Source organism: Equus quagga, chromosome 2 (genome assembly GCF_021613505.1).
Source record: "Equus quagga isolate Etosha38 chromosome 2, UCLA_HA_Equagga_1.0, whole genome shotgun sequence".
Lineage (NCBI taxonomy): Eukaryota > Metazoa > Chordata > Mammalia > Perissodactyla > Equidae > Equus > Equus quagga.
Window position 1 is genome coordinate 79,467,253 of NC_060268.1, and position 24,517 is coordinate 79,491,769.

Genomic DNA, 24,517 nt, shown 5'->3' on the forward strand with positions numbered 1-24,517 from the left:
CTTTAAAATCTCAGCTAAGCCCTGGGTTCATTAAGTAAGTCATCTGAATGATATGCTAGCTCAAATAATACTCATTTCCTGTCAGACTGAACTTGGTTTATGTCATTAATTTTAAAACTATTTTTTTAAAAGATGACTAGCAGAGAAGTCCTCCATTTTCCTCTTCAGTTCCTGGGCCAGGGGAAGGCTGTGTCTTTTCCCGGGATCACTCTCCTCCGGGAGACGAGTGAGGAAGGGAACTGAGTGCAAATCCTGCCTCACAACAGTGTTGCATTTGCAGGTGGCTTTTCACTCATTCCTGTGTTCAGCGCACCTTCATTGGACTCTAACTAGTGTGGAGATCTGGGGACACTAAAACCTTGCCGCTCTGTGGGAAGCAGGCCCGGGCCCAGGTGTGGGAGAGTGGGCTCGGGAGGGAGCCTGGCATCCACAGTGGGCGGGCGAGCTGAGCGCCCCCGACGCCTCAGCCACACCAGCTGCCATACAGAGAGCTGCCAAGGCCCGAGACGGGAGCTGGTTATGGTGCAGCCAGAGCAGAGCGAGGGGCTCGTCCTGCAGAACTTCTTTCCGAGAAGTATGGCTGCATTTTAGAAAGTTTCCATCTAGAATGCTCAACATTTTAAGTTTGCTGTTGAGCTCAGGAAGTTTCAGTTCTTTAGGAACCATGTGTGCTCCATCTCCTGCATCTGGCATGCGACAGGCCTGGGGTCAGATCCTCCTGCCTCCGCTGTTCCTGAATCTCTGGTGTCTTAGTCAGTTCAGGCTGCTATACCAAAGTGCTATAGACCCGGGGGCTTATAAAGAACAGACGTTTATTTCTCACAGTTCTGGAGGCTGGAAGTCCGAGATCACGAGGCCAGCATCGTCAGATTCTGGTGAGGACCCTCTTCCTGGTTTTAGACGGCTGCCCTCTGCTTGTATCCTCCCGTGGCAAAAAGAGAGCAAGCTATCTTTCTGCAGTCTCTTTTATAAGGGCAATAATCCCATTCATGAGCGCAGAGCCCCCCAAGAGGCCCCACCTTGTAATACCATCATATTGGGGGCTAGATTTTAACATGTGAGTTTGGGGGGACACACACATTCAGTCCGTAATGACATCCGGCTTTGGTGTTCACGGCTCCCTCAGGCAGGGCAAGATGGTGGGAGGCGCCCTAACTTTTCAGGTGGGTTTGTGGTTATGAAGGAAGTTTGAGCCACGCACAGAGACAAACCACCTGACATCTGGCTTTGTTGCTAGACTCCCTCCTATAAGGTGAGGATGAGCACCCTTTGCTCAGGGTGTTGAATGGAAGGTGATGACTCAGGCCAAGTAAGTGAGGGTAGGGGCCTCCGCATCCCGCCCTCCTCACCCCAGAGCCCTGGGGTACAAGCAAAGCCTTTGTGCCTGCACTGCTCAGGTCAGCCTCCCTGCCTACCTGCACATCCCACTTAGCCCCCTCAGGGACAGTGAAGGCCTGAGCACCTCCTTGTGACCTGAGGCTCCTGCGAGCACCCCTGGTGCATGTGACACTGTGGGTCGCCCCCTGCTCAGCTGGAATTGGGCTTGGCTTTGAGAAGCACCAGGGATGTCTTTGCATGGTCATTCTCTCATTCATTCAGCATACACGCACTTAGACTGAAGACCTGCTACGTACCAGACCTGCTGGCAGTCAGGGGCTGCAGCATGCTTCTTGGTTCTTCCCCTCCGCACCCCATCCACCCTGAGGGCCCAGCTCAGTGCCCTGAACTGACTGAGAGCTCCACCAGGGCTGTGGTTTATCTCTGTGCGTGGCTCAAACTTCCTTCATAAACACAAACCCACCTGAATAGCTAGGGTGTCTCCCACCATCTTCCCCTGCCTGAGGGAGTCGTGAGGCATCAACTCTGAAATGGGAAACAGAATCAAGCATGCTTCCCAACCCTCTTTCCGTAATCGACACCATGTATCTCATTTCATAGCTTTCAAAGGGTTTTAGTTTTCCATACTTGGCATTCACATTGTAATAAATAGACTGTCTAAGACAATTGAAGGCACTTTAAAAGCTTCTGTGTCATTCTCTTGAACTCAGAGAATCTACTTTTTCTCCCTAATTAAAATTTCTCTTTTTTCTCTAATCTTTCCTCTGTTTCCAAAAGAGCAGCAATGCACATGTGCCAGGTTTTTCTTGGTTTCACCAGCGTTTCCAAATTTCCACTGATCTAGGACAGAAGTAAAATTTGTCCAAGGAACAAGAGAGAGGTAGGATGATAATTAGTGCTTGTGAATTCCCCGTCAGGCGCTGGGCATTATTTTACATCAGTGTTAAAAATCAGTATAGAATCAGGGCATCTTAAACAGTCATAGATGATAATAAGGAATTAAGGTTTATGAGAAAAAAGTCCTTATTGCTAGTGATACATAGTATGGTACTTACAAGTGAAACATTAACAACATCTAGGATTTGCTTTAAAATACTCCAGGGGTCTGGGGTACGGGGCTGGGGGAGTGGAGGAATGGGGAGGAGATGGAGGAAGTAAAATTGGCAAAATGTGGATGATTGTTGGGGCTGTGTGATGGACACTTCAGAATCCATTGTACTGTTTTCTCTATTTTGTGTTTATTTGAAAATTTCCATCATGAAAAGTTTTAAAAAATACGTGTCCAGAGGCTGACCTGGTGGAGCAGTGGTTAAATTTGTGGTCTGCTTCGGTGGCACGGGGTTGGCAGGTTTGGATCCTGGGCACAGACCTACACCCTGCTCATCAAACCGTGCTGTGGCAGCATCCCACATACAAAATAGAGAAGATTGGCACAGATGTCAGTTCAGCAACAATCTTCCTCAAGCAAAAAGAGGAAGATTGGCAACAGATATTATCTCAGCGTCAATCTTCCTCACCAAAAGAAAAAAAATTACATGTATAGGGAACGTTTCTTCCAAAGAAGTCAGAATGAAAGAAGATCATAGAGATTTAGATTGCACAATTAAGTAAAATAACATAAAGATTACGTAAAGATGACATAAACAATTCTCCATATCAGTGTGAGAAAAAATTGTGTACCATTGGAGGATAGTTTCTTTGGAGTAATTGATTTGGACTTTCTTACCCCCAAACAGTCAGTCTTAAATCTATCTAAGAATAAGACAGAGTACCAAACTGTGTGTGTGTATGTGTGTGTGTTTGTGTATGCATTCATGATGTATGGGAGTGGTTATTATGAGTATGTAGATATGTGTCTGTGTAGGTATGTATGTAAGTGTGTATGCATGCATGTGGGTGTTGTGTATATGTGAGTGTGGGTGTAGGTTGGTGCGTATGTGTGTATGAGTGTGTGTGTATAGACACATACCTCATTTTATTGCACATCGCTTTGCTGTGCTTCACAGATATTGTGTATTTTACAAATTGAAGGTTTGTGACAACCCTGGGTCAAGCAAGTCTGTTGGCGCCATTTTTCCAACAGCATTTGCTCACTTCAGGTATCTGTGTCACATTTTGGTAATGCTCACAGTATTTCAAACTTTTTCATCTTTATTATATTTGTGATGGTGATCTGTGATCAGTGATCTTTGACGTTACTGTTGTAAGTATTTGGGGGCACCACAAGCCGCACCCATGGAAGACGGCGAACTGAATGGACAAATGTTGTGTGTGTTCTGACTGCTCCACCGACTGGCTGTTGCCCTGTCTCTCTCCCTCTCTTTGGGCCTCCCTGTTCCGTGAGACAGAACAATGTTGAAATTAGGCCAATGAATAACCCTACAATGGCCAGTAAGTGTTCAAGTGAAAGGAAGAGTCGCACATCTCTCACTTTAAATCCAAAGCTAGAAATGATTAAGCTCAGAGAGGAGGGCAAGTCAAAAGCCAAGAGAGGCCCAAAGCTAGGCCTCTTGTGCCAGTTAGCCAAGTTGTGGATGCAAAGGAAAATTTCTTGAAGGAAATTAGAAGTGCCACTCCAGTGAACACACAAATGATAAGAAAGTCACACAGCCTCATTGCTGATATGGAGGAAGTTTTAGTGGTCTGGATAGAAGATCAAACCAGCCACAACGTTCCCTTAAACCAAAGCCTAATCCAGAGCATGGCCCGAACTCTCTTCAGTTCTGTGAAGCCTGAGAGAGGGGAGGAAGCTGCAAAAGAAAAGTTGGAAGCTAGCAGAGATTGGCTCATGAGGTTTAAGGAAGGAAGCTGTCTCTGTAACGTAAAAGTGCCGGGTGAAGTGGCAAGTGCTGATGTAGAAGCTGCAGCAAGTTCTCCAGAAGGTCTAGCGAAGACAGTTAATGAAGCTGGCTACACTGAACAACAGAATCCAACGTAGATGAATAGCCTCCTATTGGAAGAAGCTGCCATCTAGGGCTTTCATAGCTGGAGAGAAGTCAATGCCTGGCTTCAAAGCTTCAAAGGACAGGCTCACTCTCGTTAGTAGTTAATAGAGCTGATGACTCTAAGTTGAAGCCAATGCTCATTTATTATTCTGAAAATCCTAGGGCCCTTCAGAATTATGCTAAATCTACTCTGCCTGTGCTCTGTAAATGGAACAACAAAGCCTGGATGACAGCACATCTGTTTACAACGTGGCTTATTGAATATTTTAAGCCCACTGTTGAGACCTACTGCTCAGAAAAGAAGATTCCTTTCAAAGTGTTACTGCTCATTGACAATGCACCTGGTCACCCAAGAGCTCTGATGGAGATGTACAACGAGATTAATGTTGTTTCCATGCCTGCTAACACAACATCCATTCTGCAGCCCACGGATCAAGGACTCATTTCAACTTTCAAGTCTTATTTAAGAAATACATGTCATAAGGCTAGAGCTGCCGTAGATAGTGATTCCTCTGATGGATCCGGGCAAAATAAGTCAAAAACCTTCTGGAAAGGATTCACATTCTAGATGCCATTAAGAAAATTCGTGATTCATGGGAAGAGGTCAAAATATCAATATTAACAGGAGTTTGGAAGAAGGTGATTTTGAGGGGTTCAAGACTTCAGTGGAGGAAGTAACTACAGACGTCGTGGAAATAGCAAGAGAACTGGAATTAGGAGTGGAGCCTGAAGATGTGACTGAATTGCTGCCGTCTCATGATAAAACTTTAAAGGATGAAGAGTTGCTGCTTATGAACGAGCTAAGGAAGTGGTTTCTTGAGATGGAATCTACTCCTGGTGAAGATGCTGTGAAGAGCGTTGGAATGGCAACAAAGGATTTAGAATATCCCATAAACTTAGTGGATACAGCAGTGGCAGGGTTTGAAAGGACTGACTCCAATTTTGAGTTCTACTGTGGGTAAAATGCTATCAAACACATTGCATACTACAGAGAAATCATTCGTGGAAAGCAGTCAATGATGCAGCAAACCTCATTGTCTCTGTAGAAATTGTCACAACCACCCCAACCTTCAGCAACCACCACTGTGATCAGTCAACTGCCATCGACATCAAAGCACGACCCTCCACCAGCAAAAAGATTATGACTTGCTGAAGGCTCAGATGATGGTTAACACTTTTTGGAAATAAAGTATTTTTTAATTAAGGTATGTACATTGTGTTTCTAGACATAATGCTATTGCCCACTTAATAGAGTACAATATAGTGTAAACATAATTTTTGTATGTGCTAGGAAACCAAAAGATTTATGTGACTCACTTTTTTGTGATATTCGCTTATTGCGATGGTCTGGTCTGGGACTGAATCTGCAGTGTCTCCGAGGTATGCCTGTATTTGCTTGTTTTTAGAGAACCAGCATAGCTTAGAAGTCGAGCTCTGGAGCCAGCCTGCCCTTCAGATCCATATCCTGCCACTTGCCAGCAGTGGCCCTGGACAGGTCATTTCCATTCTCTGAGCATTGGGTCTCTCTTCGGTGTGGGGCTGTTGGGAGGGTTAAAGAGACTGTGTCAAGTGCTTAGCATTATTATTATTAAGATGACTCCTCACGGCAATTTTAATGTGAGTGTTTTTAATCCTCATTTTGTGGGAGAGGAAGCTGGTTCCAAGCCGCATCTAGGAGCCTGACTGATCCCCCTGAGCCGTCAGGGCACAGCCTGGACTCAGGGTGCACCTCCCCTGACTGCAGCCGGGGCCCCCGCTTACTCCGTCCTGCCGTGCTGGTCCTCCAGGTGCCTCTGCAGCAGGCGCAAGCAGCCCTTAGTTGATATTTTCTCTTTAGCCCTGTGGTCAACGGTTTTAGGATATTTTGGGTTGGATTTTTTATTTAAAGTGTTGTAATTAGAAGATAAAAACCAAATGAAATAGTAAAGACTAACAGGTGCCTTGTAGTAGGAGCATCTGCTGTGTGCTAGGGTCAGGACTCCTTGCAAGTATCTCGCCTGGACGGAGATTGAAGAGAGCAGGTGCCTTCTGAGACCTTGCTGTGACCAACAGGTGTGGGCACGGCCCTTTATTTTTTTAACTCATCAGAGCACTTGAAACACAATAGGCACCTAGAATAGATGGTGATTGATTTTTAAGGGTTTTTCGTATATACTGTGTTCCTGGCTTCAGTATCATTGAGATATCTGTTCCTCACAAATTTACAATGTTAACACAATCCCAATCAATATCACCATGAAATTAAGGAAGTGGGAGGAGCCTGCCTGGATGATTATAAAGCTTATCTGGAAGAGTGAACACAGCAAATAGTGAGAGAAATTCTGGAAAAACTAAACACAGATATTTAATATTTTTAAGCTATAATAATTAAAATAGTATGGCACTGGTGCTAGAATAGGCAGATAAGTCTAGGGGAACAGACTTGAGAGTCCACAATTAGAGTCATGTGGATACACTAAGTATAGCATTTCAAATTAATCGGGAGAAAATGAAGTGTCGAATAAAAGCTATTGACAATTGGCTAACCATTTGGAAAGGAAATCATTGTTTTGGTACATTTATACACATAAAATTAGAAACTTCTGTTTGGCAAAAAATACCATAAAATTAAAATTAGAAAAATATTTATAAAGTATTTTGGACAAACTCCAGTAATTCACAGATGGTCTTTTTCATTTCTCTCTAGCCTGAGGGTTGCAAACTTTTTCTGTGAGGGGCCGAAAGTAATATATTATGCTTTCTGGTCTCCGTGACAACCGCTTAACTCTGCCATTACAGTGTGACAACAGCCATAGAAGATGTGTAAGTGAACGGGCGTGCTGTGCTCTAAGGTAACTTTACAAACGCAGGTGGCGGGTCTGTGGCCATAGTTTGCTGCCCCCCTGCTCTAGCCTATTTGCATGTTGCAGTGGAATTGAATCCTCTGCTAACTGGTAAGTGAAAGGCCTGTTTATTCGGTGTTGAGACATCCCATTCTGTTCGCATTTTCCCACCATGGGCCCATGTTGTCCTGTGTGCTGGTAAATGTTTAACAACTAGCACTCCAGGGGGAAACTATGTGTACAGTCATGTGCTGCATGAAGATGTTTTGGGTCAACGACAGACCATATATACAACAGTGGTCCCATAAGATTAGTATCATATAGCCTAGGTGTGTAGTAGGCTATAGCATCTAAGTGTGTGTAGGTGCACTCTGTGATGTTCACACAACGGTGGAATTGCCTAACACATTTCTTAGAACATAACCCCCTTGTTAAGTGATGGATGACTGTGTATATAAAAATTATGTGTGTGTGTGTATATATCACATAAGTATATTATAAATTTTACTGATATAAAGCATGTGTAGCACACAATTTACAAATAATAATAAAATATATACTATTTGTATTGTAAATTCCGGATAGGCAATTGAGTCTCAGAGAATGCTTTCATTGATTTTTGCCAAACTCTTGTATCCGTAGCCAACCTATGGTTGCAGTTGATGGAGAACTGTCCGTCTGAGGTGATAAATATAGGTCAGAACGTTGTTCATCCATCAAAGATGTGAAGCCAGTTCTTTGCTGAATTGGAGGATAGTTTTCAAATACTAGAAGAATGTTTCCTCATTTTTTTATGCTGTTCCCAATGTAATGGCTATAAACATAACCACTTTTAAGTTTAATCTGCCTTCTTAACATTTTCTCCATCGTTTTCTTAAGTCTAGATTATCAACAATTAATCAAGCCCTTGCCTGTAGCGTTTGTCAATTTCCAAGTGTAAATGCTCCCACCGTGGCTGATTTCAAGCTGCCAGTATGATGTCACTGAAAGCAGAGTTGGGAGGAGATACACAGTAGCCACCAGTAGATAGAAGTTCCACTGTATAGATAGAATAGATGTAAACAACCCCCAAAGCATAGATAATGACAGAGTACAGTAAAATAATTAGGAAGGGATGATTTTCGAGTTTTTCTTACTTTTGTTTACAGTATAATTTATTTAATTGTAAGTTTATGTAATTTAATTTTTGACAACAGCTGTGTTTAACAACCGGCTCACAAAGTTCCTGAAAACATTACCAGTCGGCCCTGTTAAGTCAATGTGAACCCGCCCAGCACACCATTGCATATTGGGAATTATACGGGTAGAGGACTGTCTTTCTTTTGGGATGAGTATACTTTAAGGGGGATGCATTCAATGTGTGACCAAGGCTCAGACCTTACTGTGTGCTTTGCCCCCAACTCGCCAACTCCTCTTTATCCCAACAGAGCCAGCCTATCTCTGAATGGAGCCTTGATCCCTCCCCCAGGACTAGACATGACAATCAGAGGCTCCTATTTCATTGGTTTCTTTCTTTCGAAGGCCCACTCAGAGGAGTGAAAGTCTAATTGCCATTGATTTAGCTACTTATTTAATAAGTCAAACTTTTTCTGACTAAATGTTGCCAGTTGCTAACTTTTTACTAACAGTTGGCATTTGAATTCTCAATATGCTTAAAAGGCATTTTTCCAAGGGGGAAAATTAAAAAATAATATTTGGTATAAGAAAATTCCAGGACACAGGCCGACACCTTCTTTATCTCTAACATCTCCACCCCCCTAGTTAGATGTTTGAAAACAGAGCTTTATAATGTGTTATAGCCTTGATATGTAAAGAGGGCTTACAAATCACTAAGACATATGCAAAACACCCCACTAGAAAAATAGGCAAAGAATCTGAACAGGCAATTCATAAAGAAAAAAATATAAACAACCAGTAAACAAGAGTTAATCAATCTTTATAATAATTGAACAAAATATAAATTAAAACACAGGAAGGTAGATATCATGATAAGCCAACAAGCAGAAGTTCAAGGTATTGCAGGAAAAAATACCAGAATGTGCATGGTATTCTGCACTTGGGGCCACAGTGTGGTTTGGTGAAAAGAGCGTGAATTTAGAGGTAGAAAGGCCTGGGTCCCAATACTGGCTTCCACCTGTTACTGGCTGAGAGACCTTGTGAGTAATAATAATTCCCTCATAGGCATGATGTGAGTACCTGATGGGAGTGAACATTTCTAGCACAACCTGGCACATAGTACGTCATCATGGAAGCTCAGGTCCCTTTTCCTCCCTCTCCTCACCCACCCGCTACAGCCACAGCCTTTAGGAACTTGTCCATCTGCCCTCTGGGAAAATTCTAGCCCAGAGGTAACTGGTAGAGACCTACCTCAAAACCTTTGAGGAAGATTAAACTGGCTGTGATTCTGGGGAACCCAGGAATTTGGAAACAACAGAATCCAGTGCTGAGGCTGAGGGCAGGCTGGATTGCTGTCCAATCAAAGGACTGAAATGGGAAACTCTTCTACATCTTGAACTCATCAGGTATATTTCTGTTGTTGTTGTTGTTCTTCTTCTTCTTCTTTTTTTTCGGTGAGGAAGATTGGCCCTGAGCTAACATCTGTGCCAATCTTCCTCTATTTTTCATATGTTCCCACACACAAAGCCACAGTGTGGCTTGATGAGTAGTGTGTAGGTCCATGCCCAGGATCCAAACCTGTGAACCCTGGGCTGCTGCAGCAGAGAACACAACCTTAACCACTATGCCACCGTCTGGCCCCTCTTTATTCTTCTTAAGCAACATTTTTTCCAAACAAAAGAAACAAAAATTGGCTGACCAGCAGCTTAGTTTTGAAACTACTGTGAGGAGATAATACGCTACCAACTGCACTGGCTTTTCAGTGGCTTTCGTGTGCACATGGGTACGTTCCCCGGGGTCAGAGCCATTTAAGAAGTTCCCACACATCTTGGCTTTCTTTGGAGCTCAGCCCAGTACACCTGACTCCTCCTGCTGGCTTCCGTGGAATCCCGTCTGTGGTTCTCTCCTTCCCGCAGACGTGGAAGGTAAAGCCAGGGAAGATCAAAGAGGTCCAGGCAGAATTTTAGCATGTTTGCCAAAACTTGCAGAGTAAGCTGTAGGGGCAGAGATAAGTTAAGATCAACCCTGAACCGCATTCCAGTCGACTTGACTGAGAAAAGAATGTCTGTGAGGAGGGTGATGAGAGGAAGACCAGGCTGCTGCATGCTCTGGTTTTGGGACACAGGATTTGGGCCTTGGGACCCTGTTTTGGGTGAGGCCAGAGCAGAGTGTCTTGCAGGTGTGGTCTGAGTTCCAGCTGGACCACTTACTGGCCCGGTCATGGAACCTGTCTCCATCTCCATTTCTGCACATGTGTGATGGGAATAATAGTATCTACTTCACGGCCTGGGTGAGGTTCAAATGTAAGAAGGCTTCATACTAACAAATCCTTCATGAGGACTTTTAAAGGTTTCAAGATTAGGATCTGTGTTTAACCATAGCGCCTGAAATGTCAAAAGCACCAAGAACTGTTTCTTGGTATTAACCTTCCTTGGAACCCATCACATGTGTCACTTATATACCAAATTCTGTGGTTCTGCCTTAAATTAATAAATAGGATCTCACAAAGGTTCTACAGTCACTTAAATGGAAGAATTTTTTAAAAAGCCCAGGGAAGCAGGCTCTTTTCAAACATTGCTCTTGATAGTTTGTTCCTTCTACCTCCAATCATGTGTATTGATTGCACTCTACTCCATTATGTGATTCTTGACCAGTTATGTGCCTCCCCAGATTGGCTCAGCCCAGGGCCCTCTGGCCTTGCCTCTTGCCTGATGGAGAGGTCCGGCCCCGACTTCATCTCCTGAGCTCCCCCAGCCTCCTCTGAGGTGAAGGCTGGGCTAGGGCACGGCTGTCGTTCCACACAGGGAGGAGCTGCAGTGGCCCTAGGTGGTCAGGTCAAGCCCAGCAGGACTTGGGGAGGCTGTGGCTTTTCTCTCCACTTCAGGTGAGGTGTGCCATCTGCCTCCCCAGCATCTAGCGCCTGGATGGGGCAGGTACCACAACCTGCAAGTGCCCGGGAGGTTTGCCCACTGAGAGACAGGACGTGAAGCTCACAAGGCCTGTTTGGTAGATGTCTCTGGCCAAGCACCCTGCTGCTTGGTTGTGAAGCTGCAGCCACCTTAGTATCTGTTTTCCCTCCTCTTCCCTACCTCGCCCCTCCCTCCTAACTCTTGTTGCCCTGGGATTGCACCTGCCAATAAAGCCTCAGCCCATGGGCTTTGCCTCAGACCCTTGTAACTGGTCCCATGTGATTCTGCTGCTGACAAGCAGAGCTTGCCTGTGGAAGCACGGGACTAGGTCTGTCTGCTCTCTCCCCAGTGCTCAGCACTGAGGACGTGGTCAATGAGTAGTGATTGAATGACTGAATGAATGTATGTGCATGCAGCCATGAGCCTTGTTTAAATTAAGAGCTCATATAATTTTAATCAACTCTGTTTTCAGCTATGCACACAGTAAAATGTTTAATAATCGGTTAAAAGGGGAAGAAATTAGTCTTTCCTGTGTGACTGTTTTTTCCCCTTTTTCATCACAAGAAGTTCCATGGTTTCTTGATTTACTTTCAGTAGCTCTTTCATACATTTCTTTTTCCTTAAGAGCATAGCTGTTCTCCTTTTATTGTTAGTTTTATTGACCTTTGTTTAATTGACATCTGTTTTGAGCTAATCTTCATTTCCAAGATAAGAGTTGAAATTTTGCAATCTGTCATCGATGGCTCCATCTATCTTGTTCTGGCAGCTGGAAAGAGAGTCAGATTTAAAGCGTGTGCCTTCTGTCCTGGCTTTCAGGTTTGTCGCTAAACTCTCATTTCTGGAAAGTGTGCTGATAGAGCCTCACTCCCCCTTCCCGGGAAGCAGAACTGAAGAGCTCAGCGAGGTTTCCAGTCCCCACACACACGGTTGTCCAAGAGTTCCATTTTTAACCCCATTTGCTTCAGTGTTACTCAGTGCTCCAGTCGGCCTCTTTGCCTCCCTTCCACTCTTTCAAGGGACCATGATAATAGCGGCACTCTTCCCAAAGTCTCCTTGTTCCAGAGAGAAAGCGGTGGAGGATCCTCCCTCACTGAGGTCCGAGCACAGCCCAGCTGCTGCATGCGGGTTCGTCAGTCACGGCCTCGGGCAGGTGGTTCTCTATCTCCTGATCGTGCATGTGACAAAAAGATGACATTTTTCTTTACTGTTTCGCTTTTGGAAATAAAATTCTAATCATTGATGAAAATGAAAAACAAAATGGTACGGGAAGAGGACGTGCTCTCCTGAAACCCCTTCTCAGGCCTCCCCAGTCAGCGTCCAGGGACAAAGCTGTGCCTCCGTGTTCACGCCGCCTCTCCTGGTCTGCCTTCTGGAGACCGCGTCCTCCCAGAATGTATAAATGCGTTTAATTTTTGAACAGTTGACTTTATTATTTTCAGAAACACATCATGTTCAAAAGTATGTGTATATTTCCATTTGATCTTTTTCTCCTGACATTTTACAGAGTTCTGCTTGTACTGCATACATAACTTTGTACTTCCTTTTGCTGCTTGCATATCAAGCGTTTTTTAATGTCATTATATGTCCTTTGTAAGCGGCATTTTATATATTTTATGTTACTTCACCAAGTAGAAATACTGTAATTTATTTAAGCGTCACTCTGTTGTTGGACATGTAGATTGTTTTCTGGGGTTTTTTTGCTATTATAAATAGTTTAATGCAGAAAGCTTGCTCCTAAATTTAAAATTATTTCCTTGAGATCATTCACCAGAAGTAAAATTACTGGGACAAATAAGAGGTGTAAACCACAAATATATCTGCTTTGGATACATATTTACAATTTGCTTTTCAAATAGTTGACCCAATTCACAATCTCCCTGGGCCGGGTAGGCGCACTCATCTGCCAGTTCTAGAGGAGATATGTGAAATCTTTGCTTAATTTGCATTGTGATAATTACTAATGAGAATGAACACTTTTCCAAATGTTTGTGTACAAGGCGTGTTTTTTCTTTTGAAAACTGCCCTTTCTGTTTTTGTCCTAAGAGGTCTCAGTGTTGTCGTTATCAAGCCAGTAAAAGTACTCCATGTAAAATACAGATGTAATAACCCTCATGTGTCACAGCTCCTATAAATATTTTTTTCTGGTCTGCTATTTGACTTATGTGTTTTAAAGATAATCTTAAATTTATTCTCCAGAGTTTTGGTGACTTTATTTATTCCCAGTTTGTTTATGATTTGATTTTCTCCATAATCTGTTGATTTTTTTCTTAATATAAGATAAATTTTTTTTTCTAAATTGCTAACAAATTACCCCAAAACAAAGACAAAATTGAAATCTTAGGAGATGTTGTCACCTTCTGTATCTGACAATAGGAAGACCAAGAACAGAACAACTAGCAGAACGCCTACAACATACAAAACAACTTGTTAAAAATAAGTGCAACTATATCAATAGTTTCAATAACGGTAAATAGATGAATCGCTTCATTTAGAAGACAAAGATTGTCATATTAGGTTTTTTTAAAATGCATTTGCTGTTGTGCCAGGCATCTTTCATTTACCACCAGAGCCACTCTCCACTCTTCTCTTCCCTACCCTGCCTTAGGAGGCAGCCTAGCCACAGACTCTTTGTCTATGGCTTATGGTTGAGTTCAGCCAAGGGGGAAACTCCAGCAGGAGAACGGAGGGAGGAAGGAGATATTTACTTAGAAATTACTTACCCCTCCAGCTCCCTTCAGCAGCCAGGGTCCCTCCAGGTCACAGCTCCACCCTCCTCTTGCCTATAGAATATAGTACACCCAAGGGCTTAACGCCTCTCCTGTTGCTAGCACCAGGGAACTCCACCATCCCTTGTGGCTTTGTTTTGCTCTGCTCACACCTTTGTGAATAGTCTCTTTATTTAAGCCTCCTTGGATTAGCCTAGCTTAATGGTGCTGTCTGCTTCCTGCTGAGGCTGACTGATATCACTATATACAGGAATGATATCTAAAATATAAGAAAACTGAGAAGTTAAAAATAAAGTGGATGGGAAGAGATTTACCAAGAAAATACTAGCCAAAAGAAAGCTGTTGTCATTATGTTAACATGAGATAAATAGAAATGTTATGGCAAAAAGCACTACTCGAGCTAAAGAGAGTCACTACATATTGATGAAAGGTTTAATTCAATTCTAACATGGCCTCAAAACATATGAAGCAAAAACTTGTTAAAACTACTAAGAGAAAAAGACAAATTCATACAAGGCAGGAGGTTTAGCATACCTAAAATATATTTGATAGATAAAAAAGCAAAAATCAGTAAGAATAGAAGATTTGAACATCAAAATTGACAGTTTAGATCTGATGAACCTATTTGAACACTATACATAACAACCGAAGAATACACTTTCCTTTCAAGCACAAAAGGATTATTTATGAAAATTGGCCACATAGTAAGCTATTTGGTAAGCTCCAAGGTATTTCCAAGGATTGGAAGCATGTCGACCCTGTTTCTAATATTGGGCTTATGTTAGAAACCAAATAAAAAAGATAACTAGAAAAGGCCCATATATTTGAAAATTGGAAAGCACTTCTGAATTACTCATGAGTCAAAGGAAAAAAATAATAATTAAGAAATATGTAGAACTGGATGATGATAAGAATACTACATATCGAAACAAGTGGGATGCAGTGCAGCCGTGGCAAGAGAGAAGTTTATGGCCCTGACTTCGTGAATTACAAAAGAGGAAATGCTAGAAATTAATGTGCTACGCATCCAACTTAAGATGGTAGAAGAAAGACCAACAAAGTCAAAGAAGGCAGGAAAAAAGAATATTTTAAATGGCAGAAATTAATGGAATAGAAAACAAACACATAGAGAGAATCAACAAAGCCATAAGTTGGTTCTCTGAAGAAGTGAATAAAATTGATAAAACTTTAGGAAGACCAATCAAGGAAAAAACTGAGAATATAGAACTTCAGGAATGAAAAAGGGGAACATTATTATAGATCTTGTATACATTAAAATTATTATAAGAAGATGTTATAAATGAAATGAACCAAAAAATGACACTTAGCAAAACTGACACAAGAAGAAATTAAAATTGCCCTGTTAAAGAAATTGATTCTGTTAAAAAAAACTTAAGGCCAGATTGATTCACTGGCAAATTCTATTAAACATTTAAATGGAAGAAATAAGGTCAATATTCCATAAACTCTTCCAGATGGTAAAAAAAGAGGGAAACAGTCCCTGACTGGTTTAAGCCTGTATATCCTTGATACCAAGTCCCAACAGCACATTAGGAGAATGGGAAATTTTCAGCCAGCCTCACTCAAGAACATAAATACAAAAATTCCAAGTTCAACATTAACAAACTAAATCCAACAGTATTAAAAGGGACCTCTTTTCCTGCCTTTTTATGGATTAAGTACTTTTGAACCTTCCATTTTATTTCCTTTATTGGCTTTTTAGCCCTATTTGTGTGGTTGCTCCAAGAATTACAATATGTACCCTTAGTATGTTACAGTTTACTTAGAGTTAATATTGCATGGTTTCACACTTCACAAATGTAAGAACCTAATAACAGTGTCATTCCATTCCCTCCACCCCCCACTTTGTGCTATAGTTGTGTCGTGTATTTTACTTCTGTGTGCATCTTATAGTAGTATTTTTGCTTTAAGCAGTCTTTGTCTTTTAAAGAAATTAAGAGAAGAAAAAAAGCCACTCTTTTATGTTTACCTACGTTTATCATTTCTGATGCTCTTTATTCTTTCCTGTAGATCCGAATTTTCATCTGGTATAATTTTCCTTCTGCCTGAAGAACTTCCTTTACCATTTCTTATCATGCTGGCCTGCTGACCATGAATTTGCTAGGCTTGGATTTATTTCAAAATCTCTTTATTTCAACTCATTTTTCTATTTGTTTTAAAAAATGTGTTTATTTGCTCATTTATTGATGCATTGATTTGACTCTGCTCAGAGGAAATCATTGTGATGGTGCTGTGACTTGACCCATTTTTGAATGGAATTTTCACTGGGTAGAGAATTCTGGGTTGGCAGTGTTTTTTTTTATTTCAGCACTTTAAAGATATTCCATTTTCTTCTGACCTCCTTGTTTCTGGTGGGAAGTGTTTACATTTATTATGTAAATGCTGTTTACATCTGAGCCACCTAGTATACTATGGTAATGTTTCCTTTCTCATGCTGTACAAGCTAGCAAGTTTGCCATATAGAAAATGAATAAACACACAAAAGTGCATTCCAGTATTCCCGCACACAGAACTTCTGGTTGGATTTTTAGTGTGTCACCGCTAAATATAAAAGAACCCCCAAGGAACACCAGACATTTGAGGAAATTATCCAACATTAAAGTAGAAACAAACTTTAACAGAGAAGGAACTTGGAGGGGAAAGGCAATTTAGGCAGTGAAAGAAAACTTCAAGAAAACAACAATTGGTATTACAAAATAGAAAAACTCAGTCTTTCCCTCCTGAGTAGGGGAAAACCTTTTTCTTCCCTACTGTGTTTCTCTCCTGTGAGTCTCCTTTACTACTCACACAGAACACTTCTCTTCTGACACTTCTGGTCACCAAATGTGTGGAGGTTTTCCCCCCAACAAGCAGTTCTCTGTGACACCAGCAAGGTGTCCTACAATTTAAGTCAATTCTAACACTCTCTAGCCCAAGATAGCATCAGATCCCACATGTTAAGAGTTCAGCCTCACAAGACTGTCCCCCCAGCAACACACACACACACACACGCACTCTCTCTCCCTCTCTCCCCTCTCCCCCTCTCCCCCTCCCACTCCTCCCCCCCCCCTCCCCCGGAAGCCAATCACAGGCCCAGGTTATCACCTGTGTTTTTGACCAACTGGCTGTAGATCAGAGGTTCTAAAGATCCCCTCTGTGGGTTCAATTAATTTACTAGAGTGGCTCAAAAAACTCAAGGAAACATGTTTACCAGCTTATTAAAGGATATAATAAAGGATACAAATGAACAGCCAGGTGAAGAGATGGATGGGTGAGGTCTGGGAAGGTACAAAGCTCAGGAGTTTCTGTCCCTGTGGAGTTGGGTTGTGTCATCCTCCTGGTGTTAATGTATTCACCCACCTAGACGCAACCCGAAACCCTTGCTATTGGGATTTTATGGAGGCTTCATCACATACACATGATCAGTCATTAACTCGATTTCTAGCCCCTCTCCCTTTCCTGGAGGACTGGGGAAGGGGCTGAAAATTCCAAGCTTCTAATCACAGCTTGGTCTTTCTGGTGACCAGCCCCCATCCAGGAGCCTATCCAGAATAACCTCATTAGAACAAAAGATGCTCCTAGTGCTCTTACCACTTAGGAATTTCAAAGGTTTTGGGAGCCCTCTGTCAGGAAAGGGGCAAAGATGAAATATTAGATCAAGAGGTGCTCCTAGTGCTCTTATCTCTTAGGAAATTAGAAGGATTTCAGGAGCTCTGTGCCAGAAACCCCGAGGAGAGACCAGTATATAATGTCTATTAGCTCATAGGTATCCTCAGGGGAAATGAAAGAGTTTACCTATAAAACAGGAACAGGCTGCTGCATTTTAAGAAAGAATAATGGGAGAACCAGATAAATGCCTTGAAAAAAGAAAAGGGCTATTTTGTGCTTTGCCGTACAGGACAATTGATTGTTCTTTACTGAATGTGGATTTGTTTCTACATTTCACTCAAACGCTGGAGCTTAGGACTTTTAGATCCTTTTCCTGGCACTCAGAATACCGTCTTTAAGGGTTTTTATGGCTACAAGATCATAGGGAAGATTCTTCCACCTCCTCTTGCTTACATCTGGCTCTGAGGGTGTGCATGTACGTGTGTGCTTGGGGGGGCACACACGTGTGTGCACTCGTCCATATGCTTTGCAGGCCATTTCCTCAATTCTCTTTATCTTCCTCCCTCTTGCTTGCCAAAATGTGGACTTAAAGTGCATTTTTAACTATGTGTTAAATTTATTGAGTAAAATTTGGTATTTCTATGTGTATGCATGTGGGTGTGTATACAATATTTCATATAACAAACTTTATTGAAACATAATTCACATTCCATAAAATTTACCTTTTTAAAATGTTCTTGTATATTTTTATAAACAGACAAAGGTGAGCCTTTTTTATTCCTTCCACTGAAACCTCTGCATTAAACTTTGTAAACTTTGTAACTCAGGTTCACTGAACCTGAGAAGGCAAAAACTTCCACCGGAGTGTTAGACTGAACATATTTCTTGATTTTTCTTGGCCTCTCTTTCTTTACTGTGTTCCAATTAAAGAATTTCTCCCTACATATTTTAAATAATGTGAGTGGAGGCAGAATTAATAAATTCTTTATTGTTAATAACTTCTTTTATGGCCAACGAAACCCCAGGAGTTCAAAAGTATTAGCTCAGAGTCCTTAATCTAACGAAACCTTTCCTCCACTTCTACCGGCTTTGTTCCCAATTGTAAAGTCTCCTCTCGAGGATTTTCAATGCTTATTTCAAAATGCCAGGGAGAGAAAAGCTTCATTACTGCCGGGACTTTCCTATTTGCAAATTCAACCTTAGTCTTCCCTTAATTCTGGTTCCTTCTTTGAATAATAGAAATAATCCTGTTTGTTCATTATGAATTCACTTCATTGAGGGGAAATGCTGCATTGAAGATAGTGAAGGATGATAAAGCCATTCTTGGCAGCCTCAGAGGGCATTAGCCCCGGATTATCCTCTGCCTCATGTTTACAGTTGCCTGGGCTTATCTGGTGACATCTGGAGACAGAGTACTGGCAGTGCCGGCCAAGTGTTTAAGCAGGTGGATGTGCCGTTCTTTGTACTACAGTCTCAGGAAACTGAAGGAGAGAAAACCAAAGAATTTGGATTTGGATATCTTTTAAGATCCCCACCTGGAAATTAAGGAATTAATGATACTAGTTGGGTTTTTGTAAGGATAAAGTTGGACAGGCATGCGGAGTACCTTGAATAGTAAATAATACATTCTTGTTAAATGCTTTGTCCAGAGCAGACCCACATTCTAAAGTCCTCCTGCCTCTGGATGGCCGCTCTGTTGAGTGTGGACTTAGTCTCTGGTCAGGTGTACTCTTAGATGCATTCTTCTTCTCTTTCTTCCTTGGTTCCACATCCATGTGCCTCATCTCCCCAAAGCAAGTGCAGCTCTGGGGACAGTGAGCTTGGAGGGACCTGGCACTGGGACCTGATCCTAGTGAGTGCTGGATGCTCCGGGTGATGGATAAGTGTTGACTTGGCAAGAGGAGGAGATCACCCTGAAGACTAGAGCCCACACATTCCTGTGTGTCTCTGCTTTAACGCGTGACACCAAGTCACTGGTATCTGATCCTTTTGACCCACTTCAGCTGGGACTGTGGGTTGGGGAAGGGACTGTGTACTGGGTAGGATTCTTCTAAGGGAACTGCTTCTCCCAGCTGACCTGTGGTCCCTCACCTGGCTGCTTTTGCATCAAGCCTCATGAGACGCCAAACACCGTGGAGGGATCATTTGACTTTGTGTGTTAAGAGCCTTAACAATGTCTTATTCCCTTTGGAGAATCTCTCTGGAGAAAGTAGTTCAGACTGCAGCAAATGATATTTCTGGCAAATTCATGTATAAAAGTCAAAATAAAAAGGAAACTGGAACATATGTCCTGTTATAACCTATCATATGAGATTGGTTAAGTAAATGGTTACATTCATTCAGTGAAATATTTTGCAGTCAAAAAATTATGCTTTAAGATATTAATTTAGCAAACATTTATTGAGCACATGCCAGAAACTTGTACACTGAGGCCAGTGCACCAAATAAGAAAGGCACATTCTCTGCCCAAGTGGTACATCCAGTCTGAGGAAGGGGAAGAAGACAATAAACGGGTAAATAAATAATTTCTGAATGTGATGAACGTGATTTAATGCTAAGTAGAAGAAAAGGAGAAATTGGTGCACTGAGTGATTTCAACTATGTGAAAAAATACATGTGCATAGAAAACAGCCAAGAAGAGACTATGCCAAGCAAATTATAGGTGATTTTTATTTTCTTCTTTATGTGTTTCAGTATTTAATAGTCGTCCTTTTATAATTAGGAAAAAATAACTTGAAAAGAGAATGCACTTCACATTTATGCCATACACGGGACCACTTATTTTCATGTCTTATGAAGGCAGAAAAAGTCAGAGACTCCCTTGGTAGAGTTAAACAGAGCATGTACAAGAGAAAGGAGAGCAATGTGTCCAACCTTACCCTCAGGTCAAGTTTTCCACATAACCCCTATTAGGAAAGGGGAGCAGGTGGGGTTACTGCCGCCCACTGCCCTCTCCCTGCCTGCTCTCTCTTCCATGCTCCTGACTGCTTAGCACAGTGCCTGCCCCCTCACAGGCTCTCATGAAGATCTCTTGCAGGTGGGGAGAAGGAACAGAAATATAAACCAAGTGAGCAGAACACCTTCTTGGTCCACTTGTACTTGGTACGAACTTGGCTAAGATGCACTTTCATTCATCTTTGAAGTCTCATCACTTGTTTCAAGCAAATATTTTTGGTAAATTTCTGAGTTTATGAATTGCTTCAAACTTTATCAAATCAGAAAGGTGTCTCACTCTTAATCATATGAAAAGATGCTCCGCTTCTTGTGTCAGTAAGAGAAATGCAAAGTGAACTTCTCCGAGTTATCAGATGGTCCATCCAAGGCTGTGCAGGAGCAGGCTTGCCGATATGTCCCTGGGAGAAGTATAAAGTGACCTGACCCCATGGAGGGCAATTAGGCAATGTCTATCAAAATGACAAATTCACATTCCTTTTGATTCCCCCATTCTACTTCTGGGAATGTAGCCTGCAGATATACTTACACACATATGAAATGATATATTCATTAGATTTTATTTAATAAACACTTACGTAATGACTTCTATGTGCAGTCACTATTCTAAGTCGTCTACTGACATTAAATTATTTGATCCCCCAAACAATTCCATAAGGTAGATATTATTATTATTCTTATCCCCTCTTTATGGATGAGGAAACCAAAGAACAGAGAGATTAAGTAATTTGCCCAAGGTGACGCAGCTAGTAGGTAGCAGAGCTGGGATTCAAACCCAGACCATGTCACCCCAGGGTCCTTGTTTTGCCCGCCTCATTGGGTCCCTTCTTGTATGACCAAGGGTATAGCACTTTCATAACTGGAAATATTTGGACACAATCTAAATGCCTGTCAATAGGGGATTGTTAAGTAAATGATGCGACATCTCTCAAGTGCAGTTGATGGAAAGATCACCAAGAAGCATTGTTAATGGAAAAAGCAAGGTGCAGAAGGTGCTACCAGGTGTGTTAATGAAAGGGATGGGGCCGAATCTGTGTTCATATTTTCTGGGATAAGAATAAATAGCTCTGGAAAGATGCACAAGAAACAAGTAACCGGGTTGCCTATGGGGAGAGAGATGGTGGCCAGAGGATGGGGCTGGAGGGAAACTTCATTGTATTCTCTTTTAGACTTTCGGATTTGTGCGTGTGTGTGTGTGTGTGTGAGAGGAAGATTGACCCTGAGCTAACATCTGTTGCCAATCTTCCTCTTTTTACTTGAGGAAGATTGTCACTGAGCTAACATCTATGCCAGTCTTCCTCCATTTTTTGTGTGAGATGCTGCCACAGCATGGCTACACAAGTGGTGCTAGGTTCGCACCCAGGATCCGGACCTGCAAACCCCAGGCCACCAAAGTAGAGTATGTGAACTTAACTGTGCCACCAGGCTGGCCCCTATACTTTTGGATTTTAAGCCATTCATATTTATTACTTACTCAGAAATGTGAATCAAAAGCCCTGAGTACCAAAGCTTTTTAATGTTTTTTCCTTGACCATACAATCACTTCATTCGTATATTTTTTAATTAAACTTAAATTTTTAAACAATTTATATATGTGAAAGTTAATATATGCTGTGGTTTTTTTAAAACATCAAACAGACCCCAAGGGAAAACATTAAAAATGAAGTCTCTCTTCCATTCCTGAACCCCAGCCTCCTCCTGCAAGCCACCTCCTCTGCTGGTTTCTTGGAATTCTTTTTTTTCTTTCAGTTTTATTGAGATATGATTGATATACAGCACTGTATAAGTTTAAGGTGTAGAGCATAATGATTTGACTTACATATATCATGAAATGATTACCATGATAAGTTTAGTTAACATCCATCATCTCATACAGACACACACACACAAAAGAGAAAAATTGGTTTTTTCCTTGTGATGAGAACTCTTTAGATCTGCTCTCGTGGTTTCTTGGAATTCTTTCTGCTCCCTCTCCCTCCACGCAGGGTGCGTGCTGATCGTGAGCCCAGAGCAGCCCCTCTTGTTTGTCCTGCCAAAACTATATCCAAAAATAAGAATCTAATTTTAGGGACGAGGCCTTTGGTGGGTGTTTTTGGAGACATCATATAGTGTTGAAATAAATTTCGACTCAAATTATAGCTCACAGGGCCTATGGTCTCTGTCGTGTAGTCATTATGCTCCCACCTTAATCACAGTTCGTCACTCAGTAGTTAAAATGCCCAAATTGCTTTGTGGTTTTGAATTGTAGCTTTAATTTGATCCTAAGGAGTTGAGAACAGATGAGGATTCATAACCAGGGACTGTGTTCTCTGCACCTGCGCCCGTGTGAAGTGCTTCTCGCCTTGTCATCGTTGACTGTAGCCTGTGTTAGGACTGTGTTAGGGAAATGGCCACAGAATGTCTAAAAGAACCACGCCCTGTAGAGGACAGTGTCCAGTGAAATGGCTCAGACTGCTTTTTCAAATTGAAGGAACTATACTCTCCAATCCTGGCCAGACCGGGAGAGGCCCAGGTGTCACGGGGCCCAACTTGAGGTGGCTTGGGGGCTGCAGGCTCTCACGGCCTGGACCTTGGTTGGCTAGAGTGATGATTAAAAGAAACAGCACTGCTCTGTGTTATGTTGTGGAACTGAATCAAAGTCAAACGCCATTTAGAACAGCACCAGAGTTTGGCCTGGTGAGCAGTTGCTTTGCAACCCCAAGAGTTCCTGGGTGAAATTCAAAACTGGTTCCCATACACAGAAGGCAAGGAGAGACCGAAGAAAGAGGTAGACACTCCAGAGTAGTAGGTGGCATTTGTAATAAACAGGGGAGCTTACATATGAGCTTGTCTTGGGCACCACAAGATGAGTAGATCTCCACACCCACCCGCTGTATCTTAAAAGTTTATACAGAGGCCTTAATGGAGTTCAGTCACATATTCAGTCCACATGGTCTCAGCAACACCTTACTCTCTCAAGGTTGTATCCTTGAAATGGCTCCTAGTGTGGGAACCGTGAGCAGAAGTACATCCCAACGACAGGGGAGGGGTGAGGAACCTCCAGTTGCCCAGGTCCAGCTCACAGGTCAGCTGGTAGTCACATTCTCTCAATGGCCTCCTCCAACAGAGCTGCAGGCCAGTTCTGCTTCTGTCCTCCATGCATCCACCTAGGACAGTGTGGATTACAGCCCACAGGCTTATGGGGTATATGGACAAGCAGGGTGCCTGTTCTGGGATTTAGGGAGTGCAAGAGATTCCCAGAATTGGAATAAAAGATAAACATATACTGGCAGAGCTTCCCACATTGCAAACATGGTATATAGACAGGTATCTAAAGGCAGATGACCTGCCATTCAGAGCAAAGACGTAGAGTAGTGTGAGCAGAAGTGACAATAAAAAGACAAATAGATACCAAAGAATCAGAGCAATAATTTCCCTCACCTAAAGAATGTTGATTCCCAAGAAACCCAATGACAGATAATGAAGAGGAAGCCAGGGATTTTCCCAGCCCACACAGACCTGAAGCTGGCAAAGACACTGTTCCTAATTTGGGTCATGGTGGCCAGTCGTGAGGGTTCATGGAGGTGGCTGGCAACTGGGAGATTGTGTTTTGTGTTGGGCTGATCTAGTTCTAAAGAAACGCTGAAAGGCTGGGGCAGCAGTGAGTCTATTAGCATGAGCACTGTGTCTGCGGGCAGGGCACACTGGACCTCGGCCCCTCATTTGTACGAAAATGACAACAATGACCTCCTCAACATGGTCACCCTGCTCCGAATGCTGGCGACACTATGGTAAGAAGGGGAAGCCCAGACCTGTGGCCTGCAACTGAGCCAGCCCACAAACATATCTAACTCGGCTCCTAATATGTTTTATGACATCAGGGATTTCATCTGGAAATTGCAGGCCTGCTTTCCCACTTCTCTTTACATGTGAAAGGTCCCAGCAGCACAGGCCATCGTTCTCATGTGGAGGCATTCAGTGGGCAGGGACCCTGCTGCCCTCTTCTCCTCCCTCCCCCGCTGCATAGCTGGGTGCCTGCCCTTCAGCCACTGTCCTCCCCACGCCTCTCTCATTTCCCTACACTCAGCCGGTCTTTGCCAGTCACCTTCCTCTTGTTGAGG

The 24,517-nt window shown here is 42.5% G+C and overlaps 1 protein-coding gene across 1 annotated transcript in view; it reads left to right on the top strand.

Annotated features, from left to right (window-relative positions):
- PCSK6 (proprotein convertase subtilisin/kexin type 6) overlaps window positions 1-24,517 on the top strand; it is a 225,301-nt gene that overhangs the window by 176,381 nt on the left and 24,403 nt on the right. The window lies entirely within an intron of this gene.